The sequence below is a fragment of the Moschus berezovskii genome, chromosome X (genome assembly GCF_049115385.1).
Source record: "Moschus berezovskii isolate FMDL1 chromosome X, NW_MosBer_1.0, whole genome shotgun sequence".
Lineage (NCBI taxonomy): Eukaryota > Metazoa > Chordata > Mammalia > Artiodactyla > Moschidae > Moschus > Moschus berezovskii.
Window position 1 is genome coordinate 107,880,397 of NC_142488.1, and position 19,497 is coordinate 107,899,893.

Below are 19,497 nucleotides of genomic sequence, written 5' to 3' on the forward strand. Positions count from 1 at the left end.
GATTCCGTGAGATAATGATGGCATCACAAAGACAAGAAGCAGAGAAAGGAAGGCAAGAGTTAGGTAGACAGAGCAGGAAATGGCACGATGGACACAACCCACCACATTTTCCTCACCGTATGACATGCCACACACCTTCAGGCTAAGTGAAAATCAGAGCCTACAGAATCAATACTGGGATTCCCACATATAGAGAAGAACCAAGAGAGAAGGCAAGGCTGAGGCAAGTAGTATAAGCAACTAAAATCAGCAATAAGGAATATATATCAGAACCAAGAAGACAGAGATCAAATTCAAAATCCAAAAGCCACAAAACAGGGTTTTGGCCAAGGAAGACAATAAAGCAGTATCCTTGAATAGCTTGATGCAAAGAAAGTAATCTAGAGTCTGAAGCACAAAACTTAATGAGAACAGCAACTACATTTGCATAGCGTTTTCTATTTTTCAGACTGCTTTTCCAGTCATTATCTTGTTTGGACCTTGAAGGTTTTTAATTAGCAAAATTATTTACATATTATACATATTTATCATCCTTTCCCACCACCAAATAAAGCAATAACATTTCCACAGATATTTATGATTCGTTTCTTATTAGCTCAACACTCAAATTTCCATATAGATAGATCGATCAATCGATCGGGGGTCCCCAACCCCCAGGTCACCAACTGGTAGTGATCTGTGACCTGTTAGGAACTGGACCACACAGAAGGTGAGGGGCAGGTGAAACAAAAATCAACCCCCCCCACACCGTGGATAAACTGTCTCCCAGAAAACTACTCCCTGGTGCCAAAAAGTTTAGGAATGTTGATAGAGATTGTACACGATATGTTATATATGCTATATATTATATACTATTACATATTATAAACTTTATTGATATACATTAGTTTCAAATGTACAACATAATGAATCCATATTTGTATATATTGCAAAATGACCACCACAGTAAGACAAGTTAATATCCATCACTACCGTGGGTGCTTAGTCACTCAGTCGTGTCTGACTCTTTGCGACCCCAGGGACTGTAGCCCACCAGGCTCCTCTGTCCATGGGGATTCTCCAGGCAAGTATACTGGAGTGGGTTGTCATGCCCTCCTCCAGGGGATCTTCCCAACCCAGGGATCAAACCAAGGTCTCCCACATTGCAGACAGATTCTTTACCGTCTGAGCCACCAGGGAAGCCCAAATTTACAGGATACTGTGTGTGCTTAGATCTCTACCACAGCTATAATTTTTGCTTTCTTGTTATAAGAACATTTATTTAAAATTGAAATTTAGTTGCTATGCAATATTATGTTAGTTGTAAAACACAGTGACTCACAACTTTTAAAATATATATTCCATTTATAGTTATTAAAAAATACTGGCTATATTCCTTGTGTTGCACAATATATCTATCATTGTAGCTAATTTTATCCCAAATACCTTGTACGTTGTACACTTCCACCGCTATCTTGCTCCTCCCTTCTCCCCTCTCCCCACTACTAACCACTAGTTTGTTCTCTATATTTGTCAGTGTTTTGTTATATTCACTAGTTTGTTGTTTTACTTAAATCCCCAATATAAATGATATCATGCAGTATTTTCTTTTTCTAAATTATTTCAGTTAGCATAATGCCCTCCAAGTTGATACATACTGCTGCAAATGGGAAAATTTTTATGAGCACAGTTAAGATCTAGTCTCCTAATAATTTTCAAGTATACAATACAGTGAACATAGTATCTCTTACAGTGTCTCTTAACTAAGGGCTTCTTGATGAAGGTAAAAGAGGAGAGTCCAAAAACTAGCTTAAAACCCAACATTCAAAAACCTAAGATCGTGGCATCTGATCCCATCACTTCAAGGCAAATACATGGGGAAAAAGTAGAAATAGTGACAGACTTCATTTTCCTGGACTCCAAAATCACTGCAGACGGTGACTGCAGCCATGAAATTAAAAGATGATTGCTCTTTGGAAGAAAAGTTGACAAATCTAGACAGCGTATTAAAAAGCAGAGACATCACTTTGTAGACAAAGGTCCATCTAGTCAAAGCTATAGTTTTGCCAGTAGTCATATATGGATGTGAGAGTTAGACCATAAAGAAGGCTGAGCACCAAAGAATGGATGCTTTCAAACTGTGGTGCTGGAGAAGATTTTTGAGAGTCCCTTGGACTGCAAGGAGATCAAACCAGTCAGAACTAAAGGAAATCAGTCCTGAATATTCATCGGAAGGACTGATGCTGAAGCTGAAACTTCAACAGTTTGGCTACCTGATGTGAAGAGCAGACTCATTGGAAAAGACCCTGATGCTGGGAAAGATTGAAGGCAGGACGAGAAGGGGATGACAGAGGATGAGATGGTTGGATGGCATCACTGATTCAATGGACATGAGTTTGAGCAAACTCAGGGAAATGGTAAAGGACAGGTAAACCTAGTGAGCTGCAGTCCATAGGACTGCAGAGAGTCAGACATGACTGACCGACTGAACTACAATAATCCTTAACTATAGTAATCATCTGTGCATCACAGCCCCAGGACTTAATTATTTTATAACTGGAAGTTTGTGCCTTTTGACCACCTTCATTCATTTTGTCTATCGCTCAACCACAGAGAATTTCTATCTCCCAAATCATGATGCTAGATCTTTCCTCTTGTCTGCTTTCCTCTAATAGGACTTGATGAAACTTTCTGGAGATATAGCAGTTCTGCTATTGCCATCCCAATTCCATAATCCAAGTAATTAAAAAAGACATCTCCAAAGATGAAAAACTAAGGTATCACTTTGTTCTATTATCTTGTCTTGAGCAGGTAGGGTATCTCTTCTGAAACTTTACATTAATTTTAAACTGTTGTTTATTATATAGAATAAAACATTATAGTTTTATCCTGATTCTTTTAATTCCTGTAACCACTTAAAGATATTTAATTTTTTTCTCTTTGTTGAGTTTATCAGTTTTCATTTCACAAGTAGTGTCTTTTGATTTATTATTACCCTTTTGTTTCTCACTTGCCCTAAATCCTGTCTTTAGTGTTTATTCTGCAACAGTCCTCTAAGCTTTTCCTTTTGAGCAGAGAAAAAGCTTCTCATTAATCATTTATGCTTCTCTTTCAGTACTATGATGACAGTTGATGACATGCTACAACATGAATGAACCTTGAAAACCTTATAATAAGAAGGTGAGAGAAGCCAATCACAAAAGACCTCATACTATATAATTCCATTTATGTGAAATGTCCAGACTGGGCAAGTCCAAAGAAATAAAAAAAATAGATTAGTAATTGCCTACAGCTGAGAATGGGTAAGTGAGGATTCTTGCTAATGTAATAGAGTTTCTTTGGGGAGAACTATTTATGAGAATGGTGGTAGAACTTTAAATTTGCTACAAAAAAATCATTGAATTGTATATTTAAAATGGATGAAAGTCTGGCATGTAAATTACATCCCAATGAAGCTATTTTTTCTTAAAAAGACAGTCAAGGACTTCCCTGGTGGTCAGGTGGGTAGGCCTTCACTCTCCCAATGCAGGGGGCCCAGGTTCAATCCCTGGTCACGGAACTAGATTCCACAAGCCTCAACTAAAGAGATCCCATGTGCTGCAACTAAGACAAGGGGAGAATGAATAAATTAAAAAGGCAGCCAATGGCAACTGTGGTATAAAAAACAACCTTCAAAGACTCACATCATACCAGAGTATCCTTCTGTGACACAAATCTGACTTCTTCCTAACCCTTCCCTATCAGTCTAAAAGGCCTCGGTCATTAAATCTGCTCAGGGTATCAGCAGGAAATATACATTACTAAAATATAAGAAAATTGTCACCACAAAAGGAATAGTCTTGCCCCATATTCTAATCATTTCAAATCTTCCATGGTTGCCCACGTACTGACCACCAATCTACTTAACTCTCCACATAGTCAATACTGTTTTGTTTGCTACTTCTCCAGTTTTTCTTGCAGTAAGCTGCAAATTTTCAGTTACATTTCCTCTTATGTTAATAACCTACTGTGATACCAACATTGGTGGGAAGATTTGACCCACCCTGTCACTCGCCAGCTCTAACACTTAATTTGTAAGTGGAAAAAAGTTGTACATGTTTAACATGTTTCAAATGGGACCTAATCAAATGTACAAGCTTTTGCACAGCAAAGGAAACCATAAACAAAATGAAAAGACAATCCACAGACTGCTGCTGCTGCTAAGTCGCTTCAGGCGTGTCCAACTCTGTGCGACCCCATAGATGGCAGCCCACCAGGCTCCCCCATCCCTGGGATTTTCCAGGCAAGAGTACTGGAGTGGGGTGCCACTGCCTTCTCCATCTACAGACTAGGAGAAAATATTTGTAAATGATGTGACCAAGGGATTAATTTCCAAAATATACAAACAGCTCATACAACTCAAAAACAAAAGAACAAGCAACCCAATTAAAAAAAACGAGTATAAGACCTAAATAGATATTTCTCCAAAGAAGACATAAAGATGGCCAATAGGCATATGAAAATATGTTTAATATTGCTAATTATTAGAGAAGTGCCAGTCAAATTACAATGATGTATCACTTCACATGGGTCAGAATGGCCATCATTAAAGAGTATACCAATAACAAATGCTGGAGAGGGTGTGCAGAAAAGGGAACCCTCTTATTCTGTTGATGGAAATGTAAGCTGTTGCAGCCACTATGGAAAAGAGTATGGAGGTTACTTACAAAAGTAGAATTGGCATATGATCCAGAAATCCCACAGTTCAGTTCAGTTCAGTCACGCAGTCATGTCCAACCCTTTGCAACCCCATGGACTGCAGCAAGCCAGGACTTCCTGTCCATCACTAACTCCCGGAGGTTACTCAAACTCATGTCCAGTGAGTCGGTGATGCCATCCAACCATCTCATCCTCTGTCGTCCCCTTCTCCTCCAGCCTTCAATCTTTCCCAGCATCAGGGTCTTTTCAAATGAGTCAGCTCTTTGCATTAGGTGGCCAAAGTATCGGAGTTTCAGTTTCAACATCAGTCCTCCCAATGAATATTAAGGACTGATTTCCTTTAGGATGGACTGGTTGGATCTTCTTGCAGTCCAAGGGACTCTCAAGAGTCTTCTCCAGCACCACAGTTCAAAAGCATCAATTCTTCGGCGATCAGCTCTCTTCATAGTCCAACTCTCACATCCATACATGACCACTGGAAAAAGCATAGCCTTGACTAGATGGACCTTTGTTGACAAAGTAATGTCTCTGCTTTTTAATATGCTGTCTAGATTGGTCATAGCTTTTCTTCCAAGGAACAAGCATCTTTTTATTTCATGGCTACACTAACCATCTACAGTGATTTTGGAGTCCTCAAAAATAAAGTCTGCCACTGTTTCCACTGTTTCCCCATCTATTTGCCATGAAATGATGGGACCAGATGCCGTCATCTTTGTTTTCTGAATGTTGAGCTTTAAGCTAACTTTTTCAGTCTCCTCTTTCACTTTCATCAAGAGGCTCTTTAGTTCTTCTTCACTTTCTGCCATAAGGGTGGTGTCATCTGCATATCTGAGGGTATTGATATTTCTCCCAGCAATCTTGAGTCCAGCATGTGCTTCATCCAGCCCAGCATTTCTCATGATGTACTCTGCATATAAGTCAAAAAGCATGGTGACAATATACAGCCTTGAGGTACTCCTTTTCCTATTTGGAACCAGAAATCCCACACCTGGCCATATATCCAGAGGAAACTCTAATTCAAAAAGATACATGCACCTCTACGTTCAGAGCATACTGTTAACAATAGCCAAGACACGGAAGCAACCGAAAAGTGCATCGACAAATAAATGGATAAAGATGGGGTATATACATACAATGGAATATTACAGAGCCATTAAAAAGGATAAAACAGTGCTATTTTCAGCAATATGGATGGACCTAGATATGATCATACTACGTGAAGTCAGAAAGAGAAAGGCAAATACCATATGATATCGCTTATACGTGGAATCTAAACTATGACACAAATGAACTTATTTACAAAACAGAAAACAGAATCACAAAGAATAGATTTGTGGTTGCCAAAAGGTAGGGATGGAGTGGGAATTTGGAGTTAGCAAATGCAAACTATTATATATAGAATGGATAAACAACAACGTCCTACTGTATAGCACAGAAAACTATATTCCATATCCTGTAATAAGCCATAATGGAAAAGAATATAAAAAAGAATATGTGTGTGTGTGTATATAAACTGAATTACTGTGCTGTACAACAAAAATTTACACTATATTGTAAATCAGTTTTACTTCAATTTTAAAAAGTTTTACATGCTTCAGATCATGAATATGATGCTATGTACTGTAAAACACTGAGGGGAAAAAAACAGAAAAAAAACCAACATACAAACATAGAAAAACAGTATCCATTGCCCAGTTATAATTAGCTAGCATTTTATAATTATATCCTCCTAGACAGATAGGTAAAGATGAAATGTTTACTATCATAAAGTTCTATAACCTGAATCTCTTTTCATATAAGTGAATACAATCATAAAATTTATTTATTAGTAGTAATATTTAAATTGGTTTTCAAGTTTGCTAAATATGAACAACAGTGAAATGAGCATCCTTATACATAGATATCTGCCTATTTGCCTAATAAATTCCTAGAATTAGAATTGCTGAATGAAGGGCTAGCCATTTCTCAACTGAGGTTGAGTTTCACAACTTTCCTCCTAAAAAGATATTACCAATTTATGTTGCTCCCATCTCCTTCAAAATCTCTCCAACACTATCATCAATTTTTCCATCACCATGAATCTCAAAGAGTTTAAGAATGTATAAAAAATAGTTTACATTGCATTTATCTAATTACAATTGAAGCTGATTCTCTACTTTTGTATAATTTTATACTGAGGTGTTAAATTGTTGGAGATGATTTCTCAATGCTTTGGTTCGATATGTATGCTACGGAGTTAGAGGCCATTGTGGCATTGGTGGACCTCTTTGTGGTTGGTTATTTATGTGGAACACTTTCTGGCCCGGAGGCTTTGCCTTTAGAATTTGTCATTCTGCCATTTAGTTACCTCTCTGATTTTCTGTAGATATTACCAAAATTCTGTTTTTTCCACACTTATGTAACTTGCTAAACCTCACTCTCTAAAGTTTGAAAGCCATACTCTTGTGATTTCTGAAACTACATGCAATATAATGTAATGGGAGGTAGTACAAAGTAGTCATTAATAATACGCTGAAATTAGATCTGGAATAGAAACCCAGTTGTGCAACTTACTTGTCCAAATAAGCTGATTTGCTAAATATCCATATTTATAAAATTGAATGAGTGATAATAACACCCTGAGAGTGTTATTTTGGGGATTGAATGGGATAGATGTTAAACACTGTACAGTGACTGCCAAAAAATACTTGCTGCTGAGGACTTATTTAGTATAACTATTATGAAAGAGACGGACAGAACAGAATAACTAGATTCTTTGGAACTGGAACTTTTTCTTGCACATATATTAGCAATGAGTAACTAGGCAGAAATCCATCTGAATTCCAGGATCCATAGAAGTGTCAAATGAACCTAGAAAGCACCATACCAAAATGAAGTTAAACGCAAACCAAATGTATCTAATGTTACCTAATTCTACCTTTGATTCCAAGTGTCAGATGGTTTCACCATGCTATCAACCAAATCCAAAGTCTAAAATACTGATCATTAATCATATCAAGCAATTAATCAACGGTGGGTGCTGGGAGCTGTCAGAGTAAAGTACTAACTCTACTAAGAAACAGCCTGGCACACAGAACCATCAAGCTCACAGCCTTCTGTTTCCTCTAAAGAGCTGTCTAGTTGTAGCCTAGGGCCCTAGACGTGAGCCATCCATCCCAAACTTTCCACCAGGTTGCTGGAATTTAGTAGAAACTCTTTACCCAAGATGTGGACAAAGAAGCAGGAAGACAGATGCCTTGAATAAACACAGCTTCAGAGTTTCCATCTCTCAATTCAAGGACCTATTATTTTCGGATCTCATTTTCAGTTTTACCTTCCTCATAGCCCTCGTGGCATTTGCAGAATAAACAGAATAAAAACAGGCAGGCAATTTGCCAGTCTTCATTCTCCAAGATGGACAGAGTGCCAAGAGGCGCATTCAGGGAAATGGAGGGGGAACCCTCCACCCAAGTCAGCTTCTGGCATGCCTTTAGCACTACCAATGCTGCAATTACCTCAACATTACAGCATTCGTCCTGGGATGCCTAGTATTGCTCAGCTGCAGGCAGTCTCTCCAAGATGAGAGCAAATGCTGGATGAGGATCGTATTTTTTTTTTGCAAATATTTATGTTGCAGAGGCAACATAGAAGCTTCCATAGCAACCCGGCTGGTTATGAGAAATAATGAAACAGTCTAGCCTTATGGAAAGCTCCAGGTTGTCACTCTCCATAGAAGCCAAAACTCATACACATGGTGTGGTTCAATCTGGGATTACAAACCACGTCTCTTGACTTTTTCTATTATACCACCCACTATTTCATGAGATGGTAACCCCTAAGTGTTTTATGGACTTCCCACATGGCACTGGTGGTAAAGAACCCGCCTGCCAATGTAGAAGACAGAAGAGATGCGGGTTCAATCCCTGGGTCAGGAAGATCCCCTGGAGGAAGGCATGACAACTCACTGCAGTATTCTTGCCTGGAGAATGGACACAGGAGCCTGGCACGCTATGTATGTATAGTACCTAGGGTCACAACCAGCTCGACATGACTGAAGTGACTGAGCACGCCCACAGGCATGAAGTGTTTTATATCAAAGATGTGTATTCTGAAAAGGGCAGGGATATTGCTGTTGTTAGCTACTTCCTTTGAAGCATGCAGAGAGCATGAGAATATCTATTTACTGCTTCTCCTGGTCCAGGATGGTGTCCTCCCATAGCAAAAAGGGTGGGGTTAAAATTTGCTCAACCTTCTAAATCTCAGCTCTTTTAGTCTGTCGGTAGGAGGCACTAGGTGAGAACTAAATTCCTCGTGGGTTGTAAACCTTTGGATTCATTCATCAGGTTATTTAAGTTTTAAACACTAAGTGAACTAAAGACATGAGCTAGGGTGAGGGAAGTTTCAAGGTCAAGAAGAACACTGATATAGCAGGTACAAGTCTTGACCTGTCTTAGACATCATAAAATCACAGTAGGAAAAGGTATGCCAACCAGTGGGAAGAAAAAAAATATAACCTATAAAGGGGTACATACCCTAGATATGGGCAAACGTAGTAGTCATTTACACCTTTGGGACTGTCTTCTCAGGCCATGACCTTGTCTATATAAACACCACCACTACCTACCCCCAGAGGCAGACACCCAAATTAAGACTGTCAACCCACTGGATGACCAGTAACCAATAACATGTTTTCTCTCAGAAATTTGAACTAAGAACAGGGAATTCTTTCATGGTCCAGGGGTTAGGACTCCATGCTTTCACTGCCAGGGGCACAGGTTCAATCTCTGGTCCAGGGAACTAAGATCCCACAAGCCTAAAAAATAAACAAATTTGTTTTTAAAAAAAATAATTTTGAACTAAGCACAGAAAGTGAGAATTTGGATCTTAAACTGATTTAATCTTTTTTTAATATAAATTTATTTATTTTATTTGGAGGCTAACTACTTTACATTATTGTATTGGTTTTGCAATATACTGACATGAATCCACCCTGGGTGTACATGTGTTCCACATCCTGAACCCCCTTCCCACCTCCCTCCCCATCCCATCCCTCTGGGTCATCCCAGTGCACCAGCTCTGAGCATCCTGTATCATGCATCAAGCCTGGACTGGCGATTCATTTCACATACGATAATATACATGTTTCAATGCCATTCTCCCAAATCATCCCACCCTCGCCCTCTCCCACAGTCCAAAAGACTGTTCTATACATCTGTGTCTCTTTTGCTGTCTTGCATATAGGGTCATCATTACCATCTTTCTAAATTCTATATATATGCATTAGTATACTGTATTGGTGTTTTTCTTTCTGGCTTACTTCACTCTGTATAATAGGCTCCAGTTTCATCCACCTCATTAGAACTGATTCAAATGTATTCTTATTAATTGCTGAGTAATACTCCATTGTGTATATGTACCATAGCTTTCTTATCCATTTGTCTGCAGATGGACATCTAGGTTGCTTCCATGTCCTCGCTATTCATAAACAGTGCTGCGATGAACATTGGAGTACATGTGTCTCTTTCAATTCTGCTTTCCTCGGTGTGTTTGTCCAGAAGTGTGATTGCTGGGTCATATGGCAGTTCTATTTCCAGTTTTTTAAGGAATCTCCACACAGTTGACTCACTGGAAAAGACTCTGATGCTGGGAAGGATTGGGGGTGGGAGGAGAAGGGGACGACAGAGAATGAGATGGCTGGATGGCATCACCGACTCGATGGACATGAGTTTGAGTGAACTCCGGGAGTTGGTGATGGACAGGGAGGCCTGGCGTGCTGTGATTCATGGGGTCGCTGAGAGTCGGACACGACTGAGCGACTGAACTGAACTGACTGACACTGTTCTCCATAGTGGCTGTACTAGTTTTCATTCCCACCAACAGTGTAAGAGACTTCCCTTTTCTCCACACCCTCTCCAGCATTTATTGCTTGTAGACTTTTGGATAGCAGCCATTCTGACTGGCGTGAAATGGTACCTCATTGTGGTTTTGATTTGCATTTCTCTGATTATGAGTTATGTTGAGCATCTTTTCATGTGCTTGTTAGCCATCTGTATGTCTTCTTTGGAGAAATGTCTGTTCTTTGGCCCATTTTTTGATGGGTCGTTTATTTTTCTGGAATTGAGCTGCAGGAGCTGTTTGTATATTTTTGAGATTAATTATTTGTCAGTTACTTCATTTGCTATTATTTTCTCCCATTCTGAAGACTGTCTTTTCACCTTGCTTATAGTTTCCTTTGCTGTGCAGAAGCTTTTCATTTTAATTAGGTCCCATTTGTTAAACCGATTTAAGATTAGTTCTCTTGCTTGCAAATAAAAAGAGAATTACATAAAACAATGAAAAAAAGAAATACATATTTTGCTTAACTTAAACGGTTCAAAAAGCCTCCATAAAAGGTAAACAGGCAATTTAGAGGTGCCTTAGATTTTAGAGTTGGGTGTGTCCAACAGCTATTGTAATCAGAAGAAGCAAAATTTTTAATTTCATCACAGCAAATCAGGAAACCAATGACCCAAAAGTGGAAAAGGCTGGTATACCTGGAAAGCCAGAACTGTGGGTTTACCAAGTCACTTGACAGGCAGGAGGACCACCAGGGATTATCCTGGAAAAGCTCCTTCTGCTTTCTACCACTTGGAAAGAAAATAGGAATGTTCTTCATTGATGAAAAGTCCACAGTCTTTGTAGTCACAAATAGGAGGGTGTGGGGGCAGAATTCCTAAACTACCCTGGGGATTCAGTTCACCCCAGAATGGACCAGGTGGCACCCCCAGGTTACTATCTTGGAAAGTATTCTTACCAGTCAAAAATAAATAAGGTGAAGGCTGGGAGACTGATAATTACTATTATAATAAAAGTGTGTCTGTGTGAGCCTAGTCACTCAGTAATGTCCGACTCTTTGCGACTCCAGGGACTGCAGCCCACCAGGATCCTCTGTCCATGGGGATTCTCCAGGCAAGAATACTGGAGTGTGTTGCTATGCTCTCCTCCAGGGGATCTTCCTAACCCAGGGATTGAACCCAGGTCTCCCTCATTGCAGGTGGATTCTTTACTGCTTTACAGGGAAGCCCATAATAAAAGCAATCATAGCTAACACTAATATCTACTATATGCTTCTTCCCTAAGAGTCGTACACATATGAACACACATTTAATCATTACAAGGCACTACTATATTATTATCCCCCATTCTATAGGCACAGAGAGGTTGAGTAGCTTTTCCAAGGTTGCAGACTTGTTAAGCATTGAGCTAAGAGGGAAACAGATTTCCTGACCCCCAAGTCTATGCTCCTAGCCAGGTATTATCCTGCCTAAGGACTAATGCCTGGCAAACCAACCCCTGATTATCAGTTTACAAGACAGTATCTTATAAACTGACCTTTCAAGAGGAACTTCCATAAGGATATTCTAGAAAATAACAATTAAAATAGCAAAAGCTTAGGCATAATGACAGGTACTAGAGGAAATATGTGAAGAAAAACTTCTAGGCATCCTCTCATATACACCATTCCTATAGTAAGACGGGCACCACAGTATATGTTGTGATACCTTTTTCTGAATTTCAACTCTTCACTTTCATCTTTCCACACTTCCTACCCTCCTATTGTCTCATCATTTTACTGGTTCTTCCTTGAACTCGCCTAAATTTTGCCACATATAATTTGAATTAAGCAATCCATAATTAGATACAGCACTCTAGGGAAAGTCTAACCACTGATGAGTCTAAAGCAGTTTTGAGATCCCGTATTTCCTTTGGTTCATTGAAACATTAAACAAAAAACTGCTAACACAATCCTACCTTGTTTGTTAAATCCTTTTACTACTTTAGCAAGTATTCTTAACCTATACTCCACCTATAAGGTCCATGAATGGGTTTCAGAGTTGTTGTTTTTAAATACCTTTATCTCACTATATTTCATACTGTTAATAGGATTTTCAAGGCAAGAATACTGAAGTGGTTTGCCATTCCCTTTTCCAATGGACTATGTTTTGTTAGAATTCTTCACCATGACCCGTCTTCTCAGGTGGCCCTACAAGGCAAAGAGGAACTAACGAACCTCTTAATGAAGGTGAAAGAGGAAAGTGAAAAAGGTGGCTTAAAACTCAACATTCAAAGACTAGGATCATGGCATCTTATCCCACCACTTCATGGGAAATAGATGAGGAAACAATTGAAACAGTGAAGTGACAGACTTTATTTTCTTGGGCTCCAAAATTACCACAGATAGTGACTGAAGCCATGAAATTAAAAGACGCTTGCACCTTGGAAGAAAAGCTATGACCAACCTAAACAGCATATTGAAAAGCAGAGGTATTACTTTGCCAACAAAGGTCTGTCTAGTCAAAGCTATGGTTTTTCCAAGTAGTCATGTATGGATGTGAGAGTTGGACTATAAAGAAAGCTGAACACCAAAGAATTGATGCTTTTGAACTGTGGTATTGGAGAAGACTAGATGGACATTTGTTGGCAAAGTGATGTCTCTGCTTTTAAATATACTATCAAGGTTGGTCATAACTTTCCTTCCAAGGAGTAAGCGTCTTTTAATTTCATGGCTGCAATCAGCATCTGCAGTGGACTGTGAAGAAAGCTGATCGCCGGAGAATTGATGCTTTTGAACTGTGGTGCTGGAGAAGACTCTTGAGAGTCCCTTGGACCGCAAGGAAATCCAACCAGTCCATTCTAAAGGAGATCAATCCTGGGTGTTAATTGGAAGGACTGATGCTAAAGCTGAAACTCCAATACTTTGGCCACCTCATGCGACGAGTTGACCCACTGGAAAAGACTCTGATGCTGGGAGGGATTAGGGGAGGGAGGAGAAGGGGACGACAGAGAATGAGATGGCTGGATGGCATCACCGACTCTGTAGACATGAGTTTGAGTGAACTCCGGGAGTTGGTGATGGACAGGGAGGCCTGGCGTGCTGTGATTCATGGGGTCGCGGAGAGTCGGACACGACTGAGTGACTAAACTGAACTGAACTGATTGGAGAAGACTCTTGAGAATCCCTTGGGCTGCAAGGAGATCCAACCAGTCCATCCTAAAGGAAATCAGTCCTGAATATTTATTGGAAGGACTGACGGTGAAGTTGAAGCTCTAATATTTTGGCCACCTGATGCGAAGAGCTGACTCATTGGAAAAGACCCTGATGCTGGGAAAGATTGAAGGTGGGAGGAGAAGGGGACAACAGAGGATGAGATGGTTGGATGACATCACCGCCTTGATGGACATGAGTTTGAGAAAGTTCCAGGAGATTGTGAAGGACGGGGAAGCCTGGCAAGCTGCAGTCCATGAGGTTGCAAAGAGTCAGACACAACTGAGCGACTGAACAATAACAACAATCTGACTGTATTAATTATCCATTGCTGTGTAACAAATATTCCCAAATTGGCCAACTTAAAACACAAGGCATTTATTGTCTCACATCATTAGCAAGGATTAGAAATCTAAGAGTGGCTTAGCAAACTGGGTGACTTCAGAAAATAAAAATGTATTCTGGAAGCCAGAAGTCTGAAATCAAGATTTAAGCAGGGTCCCACTCCCTTCAAGGACTCTAGGAGAGAAACTTTTCTTGCCTCTCCAGCTCTAGTGGCTGCAGGAGTTGGTAGTTTGCGGCCACATCACTTTAATTTCTGCCCTACCCCCACATAGCCCTCTCTGTGTGTGTGTATCATCTCTCTATGCCTTTCTTATATAAGGACATTTGTGACAGCACTTAGAGCTAACTGGATAATCCAGACAGAGTGCTCTACTGTTGAGAGCTTTAATTACATATGCAATAAAACTTTACCATAGAAGGTAAGATTCACAGGTTCCAAGGGTTAGGATGGGGACATATCTTTGGCAGCCATCATGAGCATATCACATGACCTCCTAAGATTGCCAAAACGATTAACTAAGTTAAATCAGATAAAGTGTTTGGATTATGCCTAGAATATAGAACATATTTTTTAAAGGAAAAACGTGGTAGAGAATCAATGGGGGATGGAAAGAACTGTGAGTAATACCCTGCCCCAGATATTTTCAGGGGATCTTTGAACCTCCTCAAATTATATATAAACCATGTACATGTGTCTTGGTGTGTTTTGTTGAGAGGAGAGTTTCTAATGCTTCCATTCATTCTCAAATTGAGTTGTAACCATCGAGAAAAAAAACAGCAAACACCCCTTCCAATTCTCATTCTGTCACTCTCGAACTAAGCCAGAATCAGCACAGGTTTCTTCTCTCCAGTTGTTTCACAATGCACGTGTTTCAACTGAACCTGAATCACAGAATTATGAGACTTAATGAGACCATAGATGCCATCTATACAAGATCTCTGCTGGCTCCTGCCTATCACAACTGGAGTCATCATTTCCCCTCCTCACCCACACACAGAGCCTCAGTCTAGTTGTTAGGAAGGGTCTTTACCTTAGGAAGGAAAATGTTAAGGTCTATCAGACCAACTTTTATGGTACATCAAACCATCTTGGCTTTATATTCACCCATAATGTTGTATTTTAATGTGTTTACCAGTTTTATTGAAGTATGATTTATATAACATGGAATCACCCATCAGCCATCACCTTTTATCTCAGCTCTATTAACTAGATTTCTGCCTTTTTACTTGCTCTGTGGACTCTGGTTTGTTCTCTGCACCTGAGTCCCGGTCTTATAATGTTGTTGGGACCAAAGACTCTCGAGGTTTCCCTAATCTCCCTCCAATGGGCTGGAGTCCTATTCCTTTTCCAGTGTTATCAAGCAAAGCAACACTTTTTAGACCCCTACTATATTTTAGTCACTGCTTAGTGGTGCTTTATATATGTTCCCTTAGTTAATTCTCACAGCATTTTGAATACATACTATGTCCTCATTTTTCACATGGGGAAACAGGCTTAAAGAAGTGAAATAATTGGACAAATGAACTTACCTACGAAACAGAAACAGACTCACAGACACAGAGAGCAGACTTGTGGCTACCAAGGGTGGGGTAGGGATTGGGAGTAGGGAAGGATTGGGAGTGTAAGGTGAAGGCAGGATAGATCAACAACAAATTCCTACTGTATACCACAGGAATTTCGATATCTTATATCTTATGATAAACCATAATGGAAAATAATATGAAAAAGAATATATATATATGTATGTATGTATAACTGAATCAGTTTGCTGAACAGCAGAAATTAACACATTGTAACCCACTCCAGGATTCTTCCTGGAAAAATCCCACAGACAGAGGAACCTGGCACACTACAGTCCATACAGTCACAACGAGTTGGACATGACTGAAGTGACTGAGCACTCACACACACAAACAAATCAACTAGATTTCAATGAAGTAAAGAAAGAAAGTGAAATAATTCACTCAAGACCATCTAGCTACTACATGACAGAGTTGTTAGGGGAAGCACACTGATTGAAACCGCCCACCCTGCCCAGGCACCATGGTAAATATTTGCATAAGTTGTTTTACGACAGGAGGTCCTGGAAAGGAACTAATAAGCCTCCACCAACCAGAAGAGTTCAGGAAAGGTCAAAAGGAGACACCACATGTCCGACCACCTCCCAGAATCCTTCTCGCTGGCATCCATCTTGGCTGAACAAGGCGGGCACCACCAGGAAGGACTCTGAGTCAGAATGTTTGGCTAAAGACAACCTGGAAAAGAATCCCATCACCATAAAACTGGAGACTGCGAGCCATGTGGCAGAACAGTTCTCCTGGGTTCCCTTACCCTCCTGCTCTCTGCCTGGGTGCCCTTCCCAATAAAATCTCTTGCTTTGTCAGCACATGTGTCTCCTCGGACAACTCATTTCCGAGTGTTAGACAAGAGCCCAGTTTCGGGCCCTGGAAGGGGTTCCCTTTTCTACAACAGTCACAAATGAAACAGAGACATGACAGTTACAAAGTCTATGCTTTTCTCACTGCTCTTCATTCTCCAGATCAAATATCTACTTAGATCTTAATATTATTTGATCTTTTATTCCATTTTCCACCTGGAGAATGTGTCTACCTTTAATTCATGTTTCCACATTTTATTCCATTTTCCATTTTTCTGGGTACCATCTACACTGTTTTCTATCTAGAAAGCTCATATTCTTTTTTTTCTTTTTACACCATCACCACTTTCAATCTTTCCCCTCAACCCATGCAAATTCCTTGAGTCAGTCAAAACATTGTTAGTTCTTCTTCCTCTCTGTCCCTCAGATCCATTCCTGGCTTTTCATTATCAGTGTCACACTCTTGTTTAGACTCCACCATCTCTCAATTACTGTTACCTTCCTCACTGATCTGTCTTCAATCATGCTTCCCTTCACTCCCATTCATTCTCCAACCAGCATCACAGATTAATCATGCCATCCACCTATTTAAAACCTTCAGTGGTTTCCCACTGCAAGCAGAATCCAGTCCAAACTCTAAAACATGAAAAGTTCCTCTATGATCTGGTCCCTGCCTGCCTCACCAGACCCATCTTCTGCCACCATGTACTTTATCATTGCCCTAGCTAAGTTTTAACCACTCCCAACTACTGGTTAACCTTAGGCCACAATCTGTCATAACTTTAGGACTTTGTGCAAGTTGTCTCTCATTGTGATGCTCTTTCTTATTCACATTCTGAAATTTTTACCATCTTCAAAAATCCAGTTCAAATGCTAATATTCAATGTGAAACCTTCAACGTCCCTAAGAACAATATTTCCCCTTTGGAGGCCTCCCATTGTACCGTTTTGTATGCCTCCATCACACTACTTACTGCACCATAACTAATGTCAGGTCTCTCTTCCTCACTAGATTGCAAATTTATTATTGGCAAAGACTCCCTTATTGACTTTCTGTCCCCAGTATTTGGCACAGTGATAGGCAAACATTAGGTGCTCAATAGGTACCTATTGAATGGAGGAATAAATTAGCTTTACCAGTGGTAAGCAAAATAATGCAGTCCCCAAGATGTCCATTTCCTAATCCATAGAATCTGTGAATGTTATTTTAAATGACAAAAGGGGGGATTTGGTTTGTAGATAAAATGAAGTCTTTTAATCAGCTGACTTTAAAAAATATTATCATCCTGGTGGGCCCAGTGTAACCGTAAAGGTCCTTATATATGGAAGGAAGACGCAGATGGAATCAGAAGGAGATGATTAAGAAAGAGGACCAAAGAGAAGGCAGCATGAAAACTCAGCCGAGTGTTGATGACTTTAAAGCAGGACGTGAGCCAAGGAAAGTGGGTGGCCTCTAGAAGCTGGAAAAAACAAGGAAATAGATTCTCCCCTAGAGCCTCCAGAAGTGAACACAACCCTGTGTATATCTTGATTTATATAAAGTGAAACCTGTGTCAGAATTCTGACCTATGGAAGTGTAAGATAATCAATATATATAAAAAATACATAAAACACATAATTTTGTGTTATTTTAAGCCATACATTTGTGGTGATTGGTCATAGGAGCCATTAAAAATTCATACAATGCCCAAAGTAAATTTTGTTATCATACAAAAGTACTACCATTGTGATTGTTCTCTTAACTGCAGATCTAAGCTTTCATGTCCTCTAGCATCACCTGAATGTCAACAAAATGCAGATTCCAGGACTCCCAACCTCCGATAATCTGATTGAATTGGCCTGCTGGGTTGAAATTGAATTGAAACCTTCATTCTGACAGATATACAGGTAATTATCATGCACGGATTATGGGGAGTACTTTTTTGAGAAACACAAATATAGTGAATGTTCATAGGTTTTGGAGTTTAAAGGGACCTGCTCCAAAATCACTGCAGATGCTGACTGCAGCCATGAAATTAAAAGACGCTTACTCCTTGGAAGGAAAGTTATGACCAACCTAGATAGCATATTAAAAAGCAGAGACATTACTTTGCCAACCAAGTTCCGTCTAGTCAAGGCTATGGTTTTTCCCGTGGTCATGTATGGCTGTGAGAGTTGGACTGTGAAGAAAGCTGATCGCCGAAGAATTGATGCTTTTGAACTGTGGTGCTGGAGAAGACTCTTGAGAGTCCCTTGGACTGCAGGGAGATCCAACCAGTCCATTCTAAAGGAGATCAATCCTGGGTGTTCATTGGAAGGACTGATGCTAAAGCTGAAACTCCAATACTTTGGCCACCTCATGCGACGAGTTGACTCACTGGAAAAGAGTCTGAGGATGGGAGGGATTGGGGGTGGGAGGAGACGGGGACGACAGAGAATGAGATGGCTGGATGGCATCACTGACTGGATGGACATGAGTTTGTGTGAACTCCGGGAGTTGGTGATGGACAGGGAGGCCTGGCGTGCTGTGATTCATGGGGTCGCAAAGAGTCAGACACGACTGAGCAACTGAACTGAACTGAACTGAACTGAGGCAATCTATGCACTAGCTGTACACATGGCTCCCACCACTCTCATATACCACACCGCTGTTTTTAGGGGAAGCACACTGATTGAAACCGCCCACCCTGCCCAGGCACAATAGTAACCATTTGCATGAGTTCTTTTATGAAAGGAGGTCCTGGTAAGGAACAGGGAACTAATAAGCCTCCACTAACCAGAAGAGTTTGGCAAAGGTCAAAAGGAGACACCACATGTCTGTCCATCTCCCAGAATCCTCTCTGGCATCCATCTTGACTGAACAAGACGGGCACCACCAGGAAGGACTCTGAGTCAGAACGTTTGGCTATAGACAACCCGGAAACTAATCCCATCACCATAAAACCAGAGACTGCAAGCCATGTGACAAAGCAGTTCTCCTGGGTTCCCTTACCCTCCTGCCCTCCGTCCGGGTGCCCTTTCCCAATAAAATATCTTGCTCTGTCAGCACATGTGTCTCCTCGGACAAGTCATTTCCAAGTGTTAGACAAGAGCCCAATTTCGGGCCCTCGAAGGG